The sequence below is a fragment of the Lissotriton vulgaris genome, chromosome 2_1, assembly GCF_964263255.1.
Source record: "Lissotriton vulgaris chromosome 2_1, aLisVul1.2, whole genome shotgun sequence".
Classification (NCBI taxonomy): domain Eukaryota; kingdom Metazoa; phylum Chordata; class Amphibia; order Caudata; family Salamandridae; genus Lissotriton; species Lissotriton vulgaris.
In genome coordinates, this window is record NC_141687.1 from 186,483,599 (window position 1) to 186,499,499 (window position 15,901).

The following is a 15,901-nucleotide window of genomic DNA, read 5'->3' on the forward strand; positions in this document are numbered from 1 at the left end:
CATACACATGTTGAGCCTTTTGGTAAGCAAAGGCAGTCTTTGGTGGCTTTGGGTCAGCTCCCTTCAGCCATTGCTTTAAGACCGTGCCATTCTGTTATAAGGAGAGATGACACTGGACGGGTACGAGAAGATTCATTATTTCATCTCTCCACCACCACATGTTCCAGTCAGCTGGAGTCAGCTGTGGAATGTTAATACTACAAAGACATGGTACATACCAACTGGGATAGGACAAGAGGGGAGATGGAATGTACTAATACATTAATTATAACACACCTCCTTCATATGGGATGACCATTAAGCAATGAAGAAAAAACAGTAAGGGAAATAGGGACGAACAGAGAGGAAGGGGAGGGAGAAAAGGCAAATAGCAATAAGACTAATAAAATCACATCACACTGAAAACCTATGCCAAACAGGAGGAGAAATACTCTGCTACACTGGAGAGGATTCAGTTCTCTGAGATCTCCTCGGAACACAAGGCATGGAGTCCACCAATACATTTTCTGGAGCAGGGCGCACACTGGGAACACGAGCGTGCCTGTGTGAAACAATTTTGTCCCTACATCAGATTTGACCATTTTCGAGAGGAACAATGTTATGTTATGTCTACCCTGACAATTCTGCGGACCCATTCCCCTTCATAAAACTCAATGGGGTTCACATGCTTTGTCTAGTCATACCTGCTTTTGTATTTATCCTGGTGTCCAGAAACTCTCCTGGAGATTTCACTTCGGTCAACCAAGCACACACTCCATTTCATCAAGCAAGAAGCAGCCAACTTGGTCTTAGGAGCACTGCCCTTCAATGATGTGAAAGGAGAGATCCCCATAACACAATCTGGGGTGGAGCAATATGCCCACAAGGTATCTTGTAGGGTAGCCACGGCAGCAGCACCCAGCGATTCCGCCCTTTGTAAACGCTCTTTAATCATGTGATACATTCTTTCCACTAGACCATTTGCATGAGGGCAATACAATGCAGTCTTTTAAAGATTCAGATATGGACTCTACCCCATCATCTGTCACCAAGATCTCAGGAATACCTTCTTCAAAAAATGCCCCTTCTAGGAACTGGATGAGAGTATTGGTATTGAGTTGATGTACACATTTGAAAACCACCCAACGAAAGTGATAATCCACTAATACCAGAATGAAATGCTAGTTCAACAGTTTAAGATTGCGGGGGCCAATTATATCAAGTGCTTATTTGGATGAAGAGCTACCCTGGACCTCCACAGGTATCAATTGAGACTTCCTGGTTTGGTGAGTTTTATCGCTCACCCTGCACTCCATACACCCTCTCACCTTGGTCTCAACCATGGTGTCCATACCTAGCCACCAGTGATTTAGGCGTATTTTGCTTTTGGTGAGACTATGCCCTAAATGTCCCACATGTGCCAACTGTACTATATTCTCCATTAACTTCTCAGGAGAAACTATTTACTCTCCCCTACACTCTGTACCATCCTGTGTACTTAACTCCAACCTCACATCCCAGTATTTAGACATTAACGCTGGGACATCACTTTTGGTATCTGGCCAACAATTTCTTATGTATTCCTTCAATGAAACCATTTCCATGTCAGATGTTACACATTCATCCCATTCTTCTTTATTCAAACTCATCATTTTAAGTCTGACATTTTTTCTTCCTCGATGTCGGTATCCACACCAACGTTTGTAGGCGAGTGGGCCAAAATACCTGCCATTCTGTGCTCCAGGTAAGTATTTTACCATGAAATTGTACCCTTTTAGCCCCAAAATCCATCTCACAATCCAGGGTGGCTTCTGTCAGAACCTTTTTGGTGTAGGCATACCTTAAGGGCTTTTGGTAAGTTTTTACCATAAACGGTATACTCCACAATAAAAATCTGAAATGCCTTACTGCCCAGAAACAAGCAAGAGACTCTTTTTCAACAACTTAATAGTTCTTCTCAGACCCTTTTAGTGCCCTAGAGGCAAAAGCAACAATTTGTTTATTACCATCCACCCATTGTGTCACCTAATCCCTTGTTGCTTGCATCTGTGCTCAAAACCGTGGGCTTAGTATGGTTAAATATATCCAGGGAAGGGGCTGCTACTATACTGTACGGGCTGCTACTATACTGTACTGTACTGTGGAGAAGTGTGGCTCAATGGTTAGAGCGGCAGACCCTACTGTAGAGGTCTATCCTGGGACCAGGGTTTAATTCCCGCCTCAGTGGGTCTTGGGCTCCATTTCCGCGGACCTGATAATTCTCGCCTCAGTGCCTATTCTAATCATGGGTCCCACTCTGCAACTCTGGGCAATAGCTTGCTTAATCTTCACAACGGCCCCAACAATGCTAGGATGACTGGCTTCACCTTGGGGGTGCCCAGGAGTGGGCGCTTCACAGGGAAAAGCCAGGAAAGGTTCCACAGCGGTATGCGTACAAGCGCCTAAGATACCCCTTCGGGGGTCGATTCGGGCGCTATACAAATACTACTACATTTACATGTACTGAGCTTCACGGACATAAAGACATCATGACATTTACATACATTTACATTTACATGACACTCCTTACTCCAAATGAAAGGGACCTTGGATTTAGTAACATCTGCAATGGTTCAAGAATGCTGGCATAATTCCGTACAAATTTAGAATAGTATTCTGACAGTCCCAAATGGATTTAAGGTCTTCAACAATGGTTGGGGTTGTCATATTTTGAATGGCTTCCACTAAATTCAACTTGGGTTTTATGCCGTCTTGTGATATGGTGTGTCCTAGGTACTCTACGAACCTAACCCCATTGCGAAACTTTTCCTTCTGCAAAATGAGCCCTGCTTTCTCTAGATTAGTCAACACCTGTCTAAGCATCACATTGTGCTCCTCCACATCCTTGCCATAAATGAGAATGCCGTCCTGAAAACATAGTTTCCCAGGAATGACTCTTAACACATGCTGCTTGATCCTCTGAAAAGCAGCCGTAACAGATGCCAACCCAAAAGGCATACATAAGTACTGGAACTCCCCTAGAGGAGTCTCAAAGGAGGTGTGGTGGCATGAGTTAGGATGTAGCTTAACCTAGTTAGTAAACAATGTGGTGAGATCCAGGCCACTAAAACAACTTGCACCCTTAATTAAAGTAAGTACTTCATGGATGTGGGGCAAGGGATGTCTGCCTACCTATAAGTTCACATTGAGATGTCTTAGATCAATACAAAGTCTAATGTCCTTGCTGGAAGCTTTAGCTGCAAGAACTATTGGAGCCAACCACTGTGAGCTTTCAATCAGTTCAATTACACCCGAAGCTAACAATGGGCCCGATTCACAGAACTAACTTAAGACAAAATCCTAAACTTACTACCATTTTGGTATTCACAGAAGGCACTTACTCATTTTGTATTCACTGAACGCACTTACTCATTTTGGTATTCACAGAAGTTAGGAGTCCTAACTTTAGGACTCCTAAATGCCTTCTGTGAATACCGAAAGTCTTAAAGTTAGGATTTTTCTCAGTTTAGGAGTAGTAAAGATAGGACTCCTAACTTTAGGACTCCTGAATACCTTCTGTATATACCAAAAGTCTTAAAGTTAGAATTTTTCTCAGTTTTGACCGTACGGGGGGGCCCCTAGGTTGAGGAACGTCCGTCTGGGTTTTGCCGCCAGCTTTGTTATTTACTGAATGATTTCGACTCTGGAATCTGCAGCCTGTTGGTGAGAAAAGCACCATTCCGAGGCCTCCCTGCAGGTTCTGAGGCCCTAATCCCTTAGAGCTGGGCGAAACAAACGTTGATGATCGATGGACAGTTTGGGACAACAGCAAAAAAAGATGTAACCAAGATTCCCCATAGTAATTGCATAGCCGGCAGGGGACGATGTTATCTTTTCGTACCCATTTTGGGTTAAAATCAGGATCTTGAGGGCTGTAAGGCGGAAAAACTGAATTTTCTTTCTCGCTTGAACTGAACGTGGATCTCACAAGTATGTGTGAGCTTTCCTGGGAGTATATGAATTATCAAGAACTGATTTGAGGGAGTTATACCAGAGTGAGGTTTGATCCAGTTCAAACGAGATAGTCCGGACTTGGCGTTTCACAGCATTAGCCCAGGAGGAGTAATGAATTTCATGAAGTGACCTGTTCTCTGCCCCTATTTTCAGACAACCTATAGCTTGAGGTGCCATGGGGAACCACTGCCGTTAAAATCGTAAAAAAAAAAATTGAGAGTGGTTACGTGCCTTTCAGTACTCTGTTATAATATTTTATTGGGTCTCCCTGTAATTCCAAATCCAGCCTGTTTAGCCCTATTTACAGCCTCAGCCTGTTGTTCCATGCTTGCCTGGGCGCCTCTAGCAAGCTCTAGTAAGCTTTTATCTGAGCTGCGTTGATGACTTTCTCTAATGCACCAGGTAAGGCTTTGTGACCATACTTAATTGCTGGAATTCATTTTGCCTTAAGTACTGTCAGCATGGGCTCTATGGATGGACTTAGGTGGTAGCTTAGATGTCTAAGTGACAGAATTATTCTGTTATTTCTCTGTATTAACTCCTTTACATGTTTGGCTGCTGTAGCCCTATCTGTTACCCATACCCCCAAGTGTTGGTAAGATGCAGCTGTCCTAATTCGGTACTCTCCCAGAGATCAGGTTGCTTACTTTTTGTGTGGATACTTACCGAAGATTATTATCTTTGTCTTGGTCTCATTAATTTACAGGCTGTTTTCCTCATTGTACAATGTTAGACTTTTTAATATTCTTTTGAGTCCCACCTGTTGTGGTCCAAGATCACTTTGTCGTCCGCATATTGAAAATTTCCAGGGTAATTTTGGCCAATCTCGGGGGTACTAGGCCGGTGTCTTTGAAGGCTTGCCCCAGATCTGCCGTGTACAGGTTGAATAGTAGTGCAGTAAGCACACAGCCCTTCTTTAGCCCGTTGTTGGTTTCAATTCTCGCAGTTGCAGTTGTTGGACCTAATTTGATACAGACCCATGACCCCTCGAAAAGGGCTGTTATCACTTTTAAAAGGGTTCCCCCAATCTCCCAAGATTCAAGTTTTGCCTAAAGGCGACCTCAAACAACTCTGTCAAAAGCCATAGAACAGTATATACAGCAGCAGAACAAGGGCAATTTATTGCTCAATACTGCTTGCTTCGAGAGGTAAGACAGTGCTAGGATGTTGTCCATGGTGGAGCTGTTTGCCCTGATGCCGGTTGATAGGGTGGGAGGATTCCATTCTAATCCACCTAAGTCCCTTAATAGTAAGCTGGCATCAACCTTAGGTTCAATGTCATGCAGGGCTATTAACCTATAGTTGGCAGATTTCGAGTGATCTTCCTTCTTGTGGATTGGAAACAGGATAGAGCCTTTCCAGGATTGTGGTAATATTTCTGTGAAGTATGAGTGGTTATATAACGGAGTAAGGATGGATGCAAAGGAGACTAAGGCAGACTAGAAGACTTAAGCGGGGATGCCGTTTGGTCATGGGGCCCCATTGGTTTGTATGCTTTTTTGAGGTTTGTTGACTTCAGCTGCAGTCTGTCTCCACTCTGAGATTGGAGGGAACACCTTATGTGGTTCGCTCGTGTTCAGACCCTTCACATACTGTTCCCATAAACTGCCAGCAACACTATTTTCTTTAGGCTTGCTTCAGGAGCTCAAGCTATTAATGTATCTCCATAGCTTGCTGTTATCATTTTCTTTAATTAATGAGAACACTTAAAGCCAGTTCTTTTCCGTCCGCTGTCTTTTCAGCTCCCACACTTTCTTCTTATATATATGGAACACAGGGCAGAATTGGAGGTTGTCAATGACAAATGGTCTCCTTTCATTTTTGCCTTTATTGCTTTTTTGAGAGCAAGTTCATGTTGTATCAGGCACTTAAGTGATCTTGGTTCCGGCAAAAGTTGTTTCAGGTTGGGGGTTATTCTTACTTGGTTGACATTTCCCAGGGTCTTCTGTACATCTACTATCAGCATTTCCCAAAGACTTATTATGTTCTTTGTATCTCATGTTTGAAATACCTCCTCCCTTGTGGCTACATACTCCAACAGGTTATTACTAAGGTTGGTGGTCCATTTGAATCTTTTCAGGACTAAATATTGTTCTTCTCCTAGGGTCACGCCGATTGTTTCCTGGACTTCCGCTGGTTCCAGTGCCAGATTGAAAATTGCACCAAGTGGCCTATGATCATTTTCATATCTGTCATTCACTACAAAGTCACATAGTTTGTGTGCCAGCCCTTCATTAATTAAAATGTAATCTATAATGGATATGTTCCTACAGGGCCAACTTGGGGATCAACGAGGGGCAGCTAAATTTGTTTATTCCATGAGTGGATCGTTGTAACTTAAAGTTTTTAAGGAGGTAGATCAATGGGCCGACTTCTTCCTACTGCTGGGTACAACTGGCACTTGATCCAGACCTCTTGTGTTAAAATCTCCTGCAATTATCACAGTGCGGTGCTGAAATTTAATGAGTATGTCTTCCAAGGTGCTAGTAAACGATTCCATAGCCTATTGTATTTGAAGTTTTGTTGGAATAATATGACAATTGATTAATAGCAGGGAACAAGGCTGATGTCCCTTTCTCAGCCACTCAATTGTAATAACTTGGAGGCCGGGTGTTCCCATTTTTATGACTGGTTTTGAATTTGCAAATAAGGTTTGATAAAATTGGAAGGACCTCCTTAGGGGCGTCCAAAGATGGTCATTTTAGTCACGGTATATGATGTTTATAAAAGCTGCCAATTGGAGTAGTTGTCTGGGTCCAGGTATCCTGGAAGCACAAAATATTCCTCTTTGTGAGGTAATCTTGTGTTTCCTTGTCCCTAAAGATGTTGCTTAACCCTGCGATATTCCATGAAATAAGGGTTAGTTTACTTTGTTGACCACTAATTGCTATTTCTTTGGTTAGGGATGCTGTCGCCATGGCATCTCCATTCAGACATGCTCTTACTGGAGCCGCTACACTCTGCGCTGCATGAATCTGTGCAAGATGTTAATTTTTAACGGGGTTCTTAGTCACCCGGGTTTTTCTCTCCATCCTAGGCTTCTATTTGTAGTGCCTTTGAGGATTGAAGTCGGTTCCCGCTGATTATCTTTGGGTTTGAGAATGTGTGGGAATTTTGGTATACTGAGAGTGGTGGCTTCGATACCCCATTCTGTGAGATGTGGAGCTTCGATAAGGACAGCCTTTTGTACTTGCTGTTGGTTGAAACCAACTAAGGTGGAGTTTCCCTTGACTTCTGAACTTTATCCACTCTATGTTATCTGGAGTGATCTGAGCCAGTGATTCAATGTGTCCAAAGAGATGTAAAATGTTGGCCCTGTTCAGGATGTCATAGGAATCTTTAGCCAAGTATCTAGGGGTGAGCAACACCTCGTAGATTACTAGTTGGTTAATATGCTTGGAGGTGTGCAGTCTCAATCTGTCCTTCCACAAGGAGGGCCTTGGTAAATTCTCATTTAGTGAGTTATTGTGGGCGTCTCTTTCCTGGAGTCTACCTGTTGCCCCATTAGGCAATCCCGCCCAAGTTTGTTCTTCAATCAGATCAGCCTGGCTACTTTTAAGGTGTTTTGGCACACTGTCTAGAAGGACCCAGGGAGTTAGTGGCCCTGACTTGTGTAATGGCAGCCTCCTGTAATATGGGCTGCCAAACTGCCTCCTGTGATATGGGCTGGCAAACTGTGTCTTCTTGAGTCTTCTCTGTTGATTGCCCTGCTATTTGTAGGCACTCCAAGTGAGTATTCCGTTGAACTCGGTCCACACCTGTCTCAGTGTGTTCTTCCTTTGTGGTCTCGTCCTTGCTCGGCTGTTTGAAGTTAAAAATGTGAAAAAGTGGTTTTAAGTTGTTTGTTTTCTCTATGCGGCCAGAGTTCAGTATTGCTGGTAATATTGATCTTCTTTTAATTTTGGATTTCTTCACTTGTTTCTTTAGTTACTTTTTGAGCCTCCTTGACAGTGGGACTCCCGCCCCTGCCACTGCGCCTTCCACCTTTTCCATGGGGGTTACTTATTCCTGTGGGACATTGAGTATTGTGTCGCTTAATCGGTCCTTAGGGTCTCCATACCCAAGTACTTTTCTGTTGTTCTTATTGCACTCATTACTTAGTCCTGCCTGATACTCCTTGAGTACTCTGCTATCTTACGGGAGGTTGTTTGTAGTGTTGACTGGTTTCATGATCTTCTCAACTGGTGTCTTGGTGGTTGTTTGTTCTAGTAGGAACCTCTCTCTCTGTCCCTTAGCTGGCACCAGCATGTCCTTTAGTACTTCTGGTAGCCCTGACCACTTTTCTATGATGTGGGCACAAGAGCTAGTGCAAGCTGAATTGGCTTTGTGTATTTTGAGTGAAGCCTCTAATTTTGCCAGCCTGTCATCTTGTTGCACCAGATGCTGCAATAGATCAATTTGTACTTCCATTTTTGTAGACTGCCAAATCAAGGCCCTGGCAATTGTATCCTGTGCTTCTCTAAGTGCTAGCAGATTTAACTCTTCGTGAGTTGCTTTTTCTTCTGCTGCATTTTGCTTGGCTTCTTGGCCCATCGGGCTCCAACCTCTGTTTGTTGCGTTCTCATGTCGGAATTCCTTCCAAGACTTAATGGTCTGGCGTCCAATGTTCTTTCAATGGTCAGCTCAAGTTTCTGTAGGAATGGAGTAGGGTAAATCGTCTGTACCTGGAGAATTGGTCTGATGATCTCTCCAGGGTGTCACTGTAGGAGCAGGTCTCATGCAGGTGGGTATCGGAAGATTAGCCACATGCACCTCTTTTTTCTCCTTATCCCCCTCCTCTATCAGCCACTGATGGATTTCTGCCGTGTTCCATAAGGGGCTCTTTGCCTTAACTGCAGGTTTAGGAGTGTTCTCAGGGCTCCTTATTTTTTGTATTTCAGCGGGATCGCTAAAGTGGTAACCACTCCGATCACTGTTGTCCCCTAGGGGTCCGGACGATTTAAAGGTAGTCTCTGCCTCACCTTTCTCCCCTCCTGAGGGAGTTGCCAGCATGTCTGTTGGACCACCTGAGGCCAGGAAGAAGTGAGTAATGAGCCCTTGGTAGGGGGGGGTGTTACAGTTATTTTGCTCCTGAGTTTGTGAGATAGCTGTGCTTCTTGTGGTCCTTCTTGGTGCTGGTCGAAAGCCTTGTTGGTCAAAAGAATTCCTCAGCATTGGCCCTTGTTTTGTTTTCCAGTTAAATTTGGCTCAGCCTAGCTGAGTTATGAGTCAAGACCCTAGTGTGTTTTTCTGGCCTTATGGGGTCAACACTCCACAAGATCTAGATCTTTATTGTTAGACTGTTTATTTTTAAGCATCATATTCGAGCGCCGGTATCTAGAAGTTCTGGAGGTTTGATTCAGTGCTTACGCTCCTCCTGGTTGGAGCACACCTTAACCCTTAGTCAGTGTGAATTAAAACAAATTGCACCAGGCCACATGAGAAACTGTTATGGGTGGAAGGTGAAAGCAACATTTGCATTATTAAATGCACTGCCTCAATGTGGAAAATGCGGGAGCACCTCAGCGCCAGTGCCAGGCTGTTGTTGCCGCCCGTAGGGTGCTGCAACCAGAGCAACTGGTAAGATCTAAAAATGAAAACCCAACACTCACTTGCAGGTGATGGCTGTTCAATAAGAGTCCGGACCTCGTAGTGGGAGGTAGAGGCCTCTTCTCCCGACTGCAACTTGGTCTTAACTTCGGGGGTGGCTAGCATAGCAAATAAGGGGCGTGGCTAAAGTTAATCGAGGGGGCGGAGCAAAAATGGCAGACAAGCAGGATCAGGTAATGCTCAGGCCAAGCTGAGAAACCGAAGTGGCGATTCTGCATTACAAAACTGCACCTTGGTATTCATCATGCACCGCATGGAGATGCTTTCCACAGAGGCTCAAAGCAAAGAAAACACTCTTCCAACCACACACGCATAAGGTGTAACCTGCTACTTGCATGGACAAGTGCTTCAGCATCGCACATAGGGGTAGTAAGTGCTCTAAAATACAATATAATACGCCCTGCATTGTGTCTCTCTCTTGGAACACAATGACTATGTGAGGACTGTGCCTGCCCTCTGCATTAACGTATCTCAACTATTGATGAAAAGTGTCAGAATTGGTAGGACTGACCTGTCCCGTCGAAGGAGAATTCCAAACAGGCTACGGCTGAAGGATGCACTGGTTGACAGTATAGATTGGGTTCACAAAGATGGAAACACTCATGGCGCAGCTTTGGGAGAGCACTGGTTATGGGAGCAGACCCAGGAAGGGAGGAACAGAGATAGAATAGGAGCCGCAGTCCCCTGAGTATTCTCACCTGCGACAGCAGTTGGTGAGTTACCTTCACTCCGCGATGCTCTATCACATGTCTGTGTCACTACAGTTTTATTTTGTTCCGTATGGGGTTGGCTCTGTGGACCTGAATCTGGAGCTTGCAGCTACTTCACTTCTTTCTATGGGGTTGACAGTGTCTTCCACCTCAGCAAAGTGTCCTGCCTTTCTTCTCTTAGGTTCTCTGGCTGGATTCAGGCAGTTGGGAGACTGGTCACACTCTTGTTCTGAATGTTAGCAGTAAAATTCTCTGTGTTATTGTGGAGATCTTTTGGTTCACATTTCTTACCTTGTATTTGATCATATTTTCTCTAACCTACTCCAGACTTTCCCTCGGATAGATGGACCATGGCAACGCATTGATTGGCGCGTCCTTGTGGTGATCTTTTGGGGGGTCTCCCTTTTCTCTCTCCCTTATCCCTTTTTCCTCCCAAGGGTCAGTGACAGACGTCACCTCAACCACTGTTGATAATCACCATCATAGGAGACTGAGTGAATTTGACAGCAATTATGCAGTCTCGTCCATACTGAATCTCAATCCTAACACCATGCCCATGATGTCCCAGGTGCCAAGACGCTCATGTACCATTTCTCTTAAAACAACCGTTGACATGTCAGGCCCCTGTGCCCAAAACAACATGCGCCACCTATCTTCAAGCATAGTTCCCCTAAAAGCTGCTGCTGCTTTGCCTTTGCCTGTTAAAACAACTGAATACAAAGTCAACACACGAAAAGTGCTTAGGTGAAATCCCTGCATTCAGGCAAGGATATCACCTCGGTGGCAGCCCGTCTCAAGCAAAACAAGAGGTGGGGGGCAGGGAGGGTTGCTGAAACCTTTCAGAGGCGGGCTGGCAGGGCTTGGTACTGGGCCTCTCCGAAAGGGTAATTAAAATCACATTCTCGGATGCTAAAGCATCCGATGCTACACGCAGCCTAAATAGAAATTTAACTGGGGAAGAAAGGTTTCCATGCTTTAATTATTTTAATGCGTGTCAGTAAAGTGTCATGCGGTCATGATCATCTTAGCCTGGCAGATATGTACACTAATCTGTAGCTGTGTACCTTCATTTTGCACTGCCGTCCCCTGGCCATTCCACCAAGAGCTTCATTATTCCCATTCAGCAGAAGACGTACATTCTTTTTATAGTGCAGCTTTGAGAACACCCACTTTTTCAGAACTGCTGAAGAACGTGGATTGTCTACAAACAGCAGAAGTTCTGCAGATAAAAGAGTACGCTTCCTTTATTCCCTTCTTTGAACCTCAGCAATTTTCACAACGTTCAAGCAGGTTTCAGGCCTCCTGTTTCTGTGCGCGAGTAGCTTTTCCAGTTAAGGTTTTTCTGTAAATTCAGGCACTTATAGAAGTGTTCATCCCGTTACAAATTTAGGACTACAAGAACCAGAATGCAGAGAAAACGTTAACTGGACATTTCTAGCGCAAGGAATGGGGAAACGTGAGAATACTGCATAATTTCCTTATTCACGTAACGCCTATTGCCTATTTACGGACTTCAGAGGAGACAGCTTTCAGGACATTCACGAATCTGGGTAGTCAATTTTTTTTTCTTTCCACTGTCACGTTAAAACCTTCACACCTCCCAGCAAATAAAGTCTCGCTTCGCGCCATTAGGCTGGGTTTACAATGCACCAGAGAATACGAATCCCAGCCAATCCCACTGTAAAGAATCAGCAGAGGTGTGTGGGTGGAGGAGGGGGGGCTAATTCTTCCAGCCCTAACCAGAGTGGATGTAAGAAGGGCTAAAAACATAACAAAAGCCTCATTTACATTTAAATGGTCTTTTACAGACCTGTGAAGTACTCGGGTGCGGCTGTAATTAAAACGTCGCCAGCCGCAAAGCTGTGTCAGCCCGGGCTGACACACACGACGGGGGGGGGGCTGAAGCCCGGTGAGCCCAATGGGTGTTGCGCGCCTGCTGCACACCAACAAAGGCGTGGGCAGTGGAAAAGATAGAAGACGGACACCGGCTTTAATGTATTTGATCTTCTTGTTGAAAATTAAAGGAACACCTCATGTATCCCAGAAGGCAGCTCACAAAGTTAAAATAAAAAAGCACAAGCAAAGCCACTGTATCTGAGTTAAATGTGTTAATGCAAGGAAACAGCTTTTGCAAACAGGCCCAGCTACACACACACCTTTGTCCTAACCCTGAGCCCGACACTCACGAGACCAGTCCAACAGAGGGGATGGACGAATAATGCTTTGTGACTGTATCATCCTGAAGAGGTAGCAGAAAGAATAAACGGCAATGCAGCATACCAAATAGAGTTCCCCAAACAACAAATGAACACTGAAGTAGTAAGGAAACGGTACTCACGAGGATCAACCAACTGTTAGCAGGAGGTGGGAAAAATGTCAGATTATCGATTACAGCAGATCTTGCAGACAGCGCATGCGCTGCAGCTTGACCCAAAAAGGAGGTGGTTGCGACCTATTAGTTTCAGCCATAGAGATAGAAAAAGAAAATCACTGAAAAGAGGACTGAAATTCCCAATAAATATTGCACATTAGAATAGAAAAAGCATCAACAAGTCTCCAGGAAAATTCAAAATCCATTAAAAAAATGTCATACATAAGAGTAAACATTTCCCCAGACTTGAGGAAGAAGATGTTCGTAATCTAATTAAAGCTACTAAATCTGGATCACCTATTGATACAGCTCCTTCCCAGATTTTAGCTAAAGCACTGGAGACCATTTTACCCTCCATAACGGAAATGCTTAATCTATCATTAGAAACAGCTTTGGCCCCCAAACCTTAGAAACATGCAATTAGGCCTTTACAAAAAAGCCAATATGGACCCTACTGTAATCTACTCCCTATCTGACTTTTGCCATTCATCAGTAAACTTTTAGAGAAGCATGTAAGCAATACCTTGACTAACTTCCTGGAAACTAATGACATATTGCATCTCACTCAGATGGGTTTTCGAGCCTCCCATAGTACAGAGTCAGCACTGTTGGTGGTCACAGAGGAGTTAAAGGCACTATTGGGTGAGGGTGGCTCTGCTGCCATCCTTATGTTAGACCTCAGTGCAGCATTTGACACAGTAGACCATACCAATTTAATGGGGAGACTAAGGGAAATAGGAGTCCATGGCCTTGCCATGGACTGGTTGGCTTCTATTTTGGAAGACAGGTCCTTCCAAGTGATGGAAGGGGACTGTTTTTCAGTTCACCTCCGAATTACATGTGGTGTTCCACAGGGATCTCGCCTTAGTCCTACCCTATTTAATATTTATATACAACAGCTGGCTAATATAGCACAGGAAGATAGTACCTCGGTGGTGTCATATGCTGACGACACACAGCTGATAGTCTCCCTAACTGATAACTCAAACCAGCAGCTGAGTCACTGTCTGGAGAGAGTGGTAAACTGGATGGCTAATAGCCATCTGAAGTTAAATGTTGAAAAAACAGAGATTATTGGGTAGATGCATCATTGTTTCCATTTGCGATTTCTAAATTGCGAAAATTAAGGAATCGCAATTTAGAAATCGCAAATGGCAATGCATGAAAATGTCGCAATTTTTTTGCGATTCGGTATTTTTCCTTAATTGCGATTCACAATTTGCGAATCGCAATTAAGGAAACACTTCCCATTGATTCCTATGGGCCAAAAGGCCCATAGGAATGAATGGGAAGGCCATCACATTTTGCGAATTCCATTTTGCGAATCGCAAAATGTGAATGCAATTTCAAGGGTGTGGGAAGGGTCCAAAGAACCCCTCCCTGCACCCCTGAAACTTAACTTTAAGATCCATTTACACACACACATGCCCTTGGGGCATGTGTGTGTGTAAATTTAAACTTTCAAAAATGCAATTTGTGCATATTTGAAAATTTTCAGTAATTTAGCATGAAGTTCAACTTCATGCTATTTTACCCATTCCAAATTGCGAATTCGCAATTTTAAAATAATCATGCATAGCATTTAAGGAATCTCAAATTGCGATTTCTTAAATGCAATCGCAATTTTAGAAATTGCAACATGGTTGCGATTCCTAAAATTGCGAAATGCATGATGCATTCCAAATGAGTGAATTGCATTCGCAAACGGCCGAAAAATGCGATTCGCACCGTTTGCGAATGCAATTCAGTTTGATGCATCTAGGCATATGTTACTAGGAAAACCTACTATCCAGGCACCCCTGACTTAGTGGGCCCTTTGCATGGGAAGCCACCTATCCCCAAACCAGTTATAAAAACCTTGGGGTTTGGATGGAGAACCCACTCACGATAGATTGCCAATCCAGGAAACTGTCAGGAATATGTTTTTCCCTGCTTAAAATACTAATGAAGATTATTGAGGTGATCCCGGAACATCTGAAAAAAACAGACATCCAGTCTCTTATAATCTCGCACTTGGATTACGGCAACTCACTTTACGTGGGAGCACCTAAATATGTGATAGAGAGACTACAGGTAGTACAAAATGCGGCAGCAAGACTCCTTCTAAAAATCCCCAAACGCACTTCGATTAAAGAAGCACTGAAACAGCTACACTGGCTCCCTATTGAAACAAGAATAAAGTTTAAAGTCCCTTTGCTTGGCTTATAGGGCTGTTAACAAAAAAGGCCCAATAAAACTGATACAAATGATGTCCAGGTATATCCCGACCAGTCATCTAAGGCCAGCTCAGCAACAGCTTCTTAGGACATCTAGAGCCAAAAGAGCTAGGTGAGGGTTGTATGATGTTACAAAGCGATCCAAAAGATCGCGGTACATCACAACGCATCTTTTACAACGCAAGTCGTTACCACGACTTGCGCTGTAGGGTGCTGGATTTAGGGATATTAAGATTTACTATTCTAACTCCAGCCTACGTACAGTAGGGAAGGTGTTGGAATAGTAAATCTACTATTCCTTAGTCTAGAGCGCCCTCCAGCGCAAGTCGTGGTAACGACTTGCGTTGTAAAAGACGTGTCGTAATGGCACCGCTGTGTTTTGACCGCGGTGTAAAGGCTGTTTACCGTGGGGGGCAGATCATTTGCCCACCTGGTACCAAAGATGTAGAATGCCCTCCCACTTAAATTAAGAATCCTACCCAACGAAACCGTTTTTAGGAAACATCTCAAAACTCTGCTGTTTCCCTTGTCTTCGCCATATGGATAGAGCTTTGTAAACAGTACTCATTAGCTCTGTGAAGCCTTCGGGCAGCCGGGCGCATTACAAATTCCTTAACATTATAGTAAATGCAAGATGACACAATGTGATGTAAATTAGAATATCCTCCCGTTTAGAGGGCTATATACGTGATAAAATAAAGTGGTTGAAGCAAACACCAGTCACTAAATATATCCAAAGTGGAGGCGATCAGCGGGAGGAAAGCTGGTAGACTGAAAGGCACAAAAACTGCTGGAGAAGAAATAGAGGGGCATGTTACCAAGGACCATTATCGCCGCATTAGCGGGACTTTTTCCCGCTAATGCGGCGATAATTTCATCGCCCTATTACCAAGCTGTCTCTAACACCGGTTAGCGACAGCTTACACGTGATAGCGGGCATTTAGGGGCCCACTTTGCATGTCAGCGATAATTATCGCTAATGACATGCAAAGTGGGCGTGCCAAGATGTTAGCGACTGAAAACAGTTGCTAACATCGCTATCT

The 15,901-nt window shown here is 44.0% G+C and overlaps 1 protein-coding gene across 1 annotated transcript in view; it reads right to left on the reverse strand.

The window, feature by feature from the left end:
* The window catches only part of LOC147729806 (C-C motif chemokine 5-like), an 84,847-nt gene that overhangs the window by 30,803 nt on the left and 38,143 nt on the right, over positions 1-15,901 (reverse strand). The gene's annotated exons all lie outside the window — the stretch shown is intronic.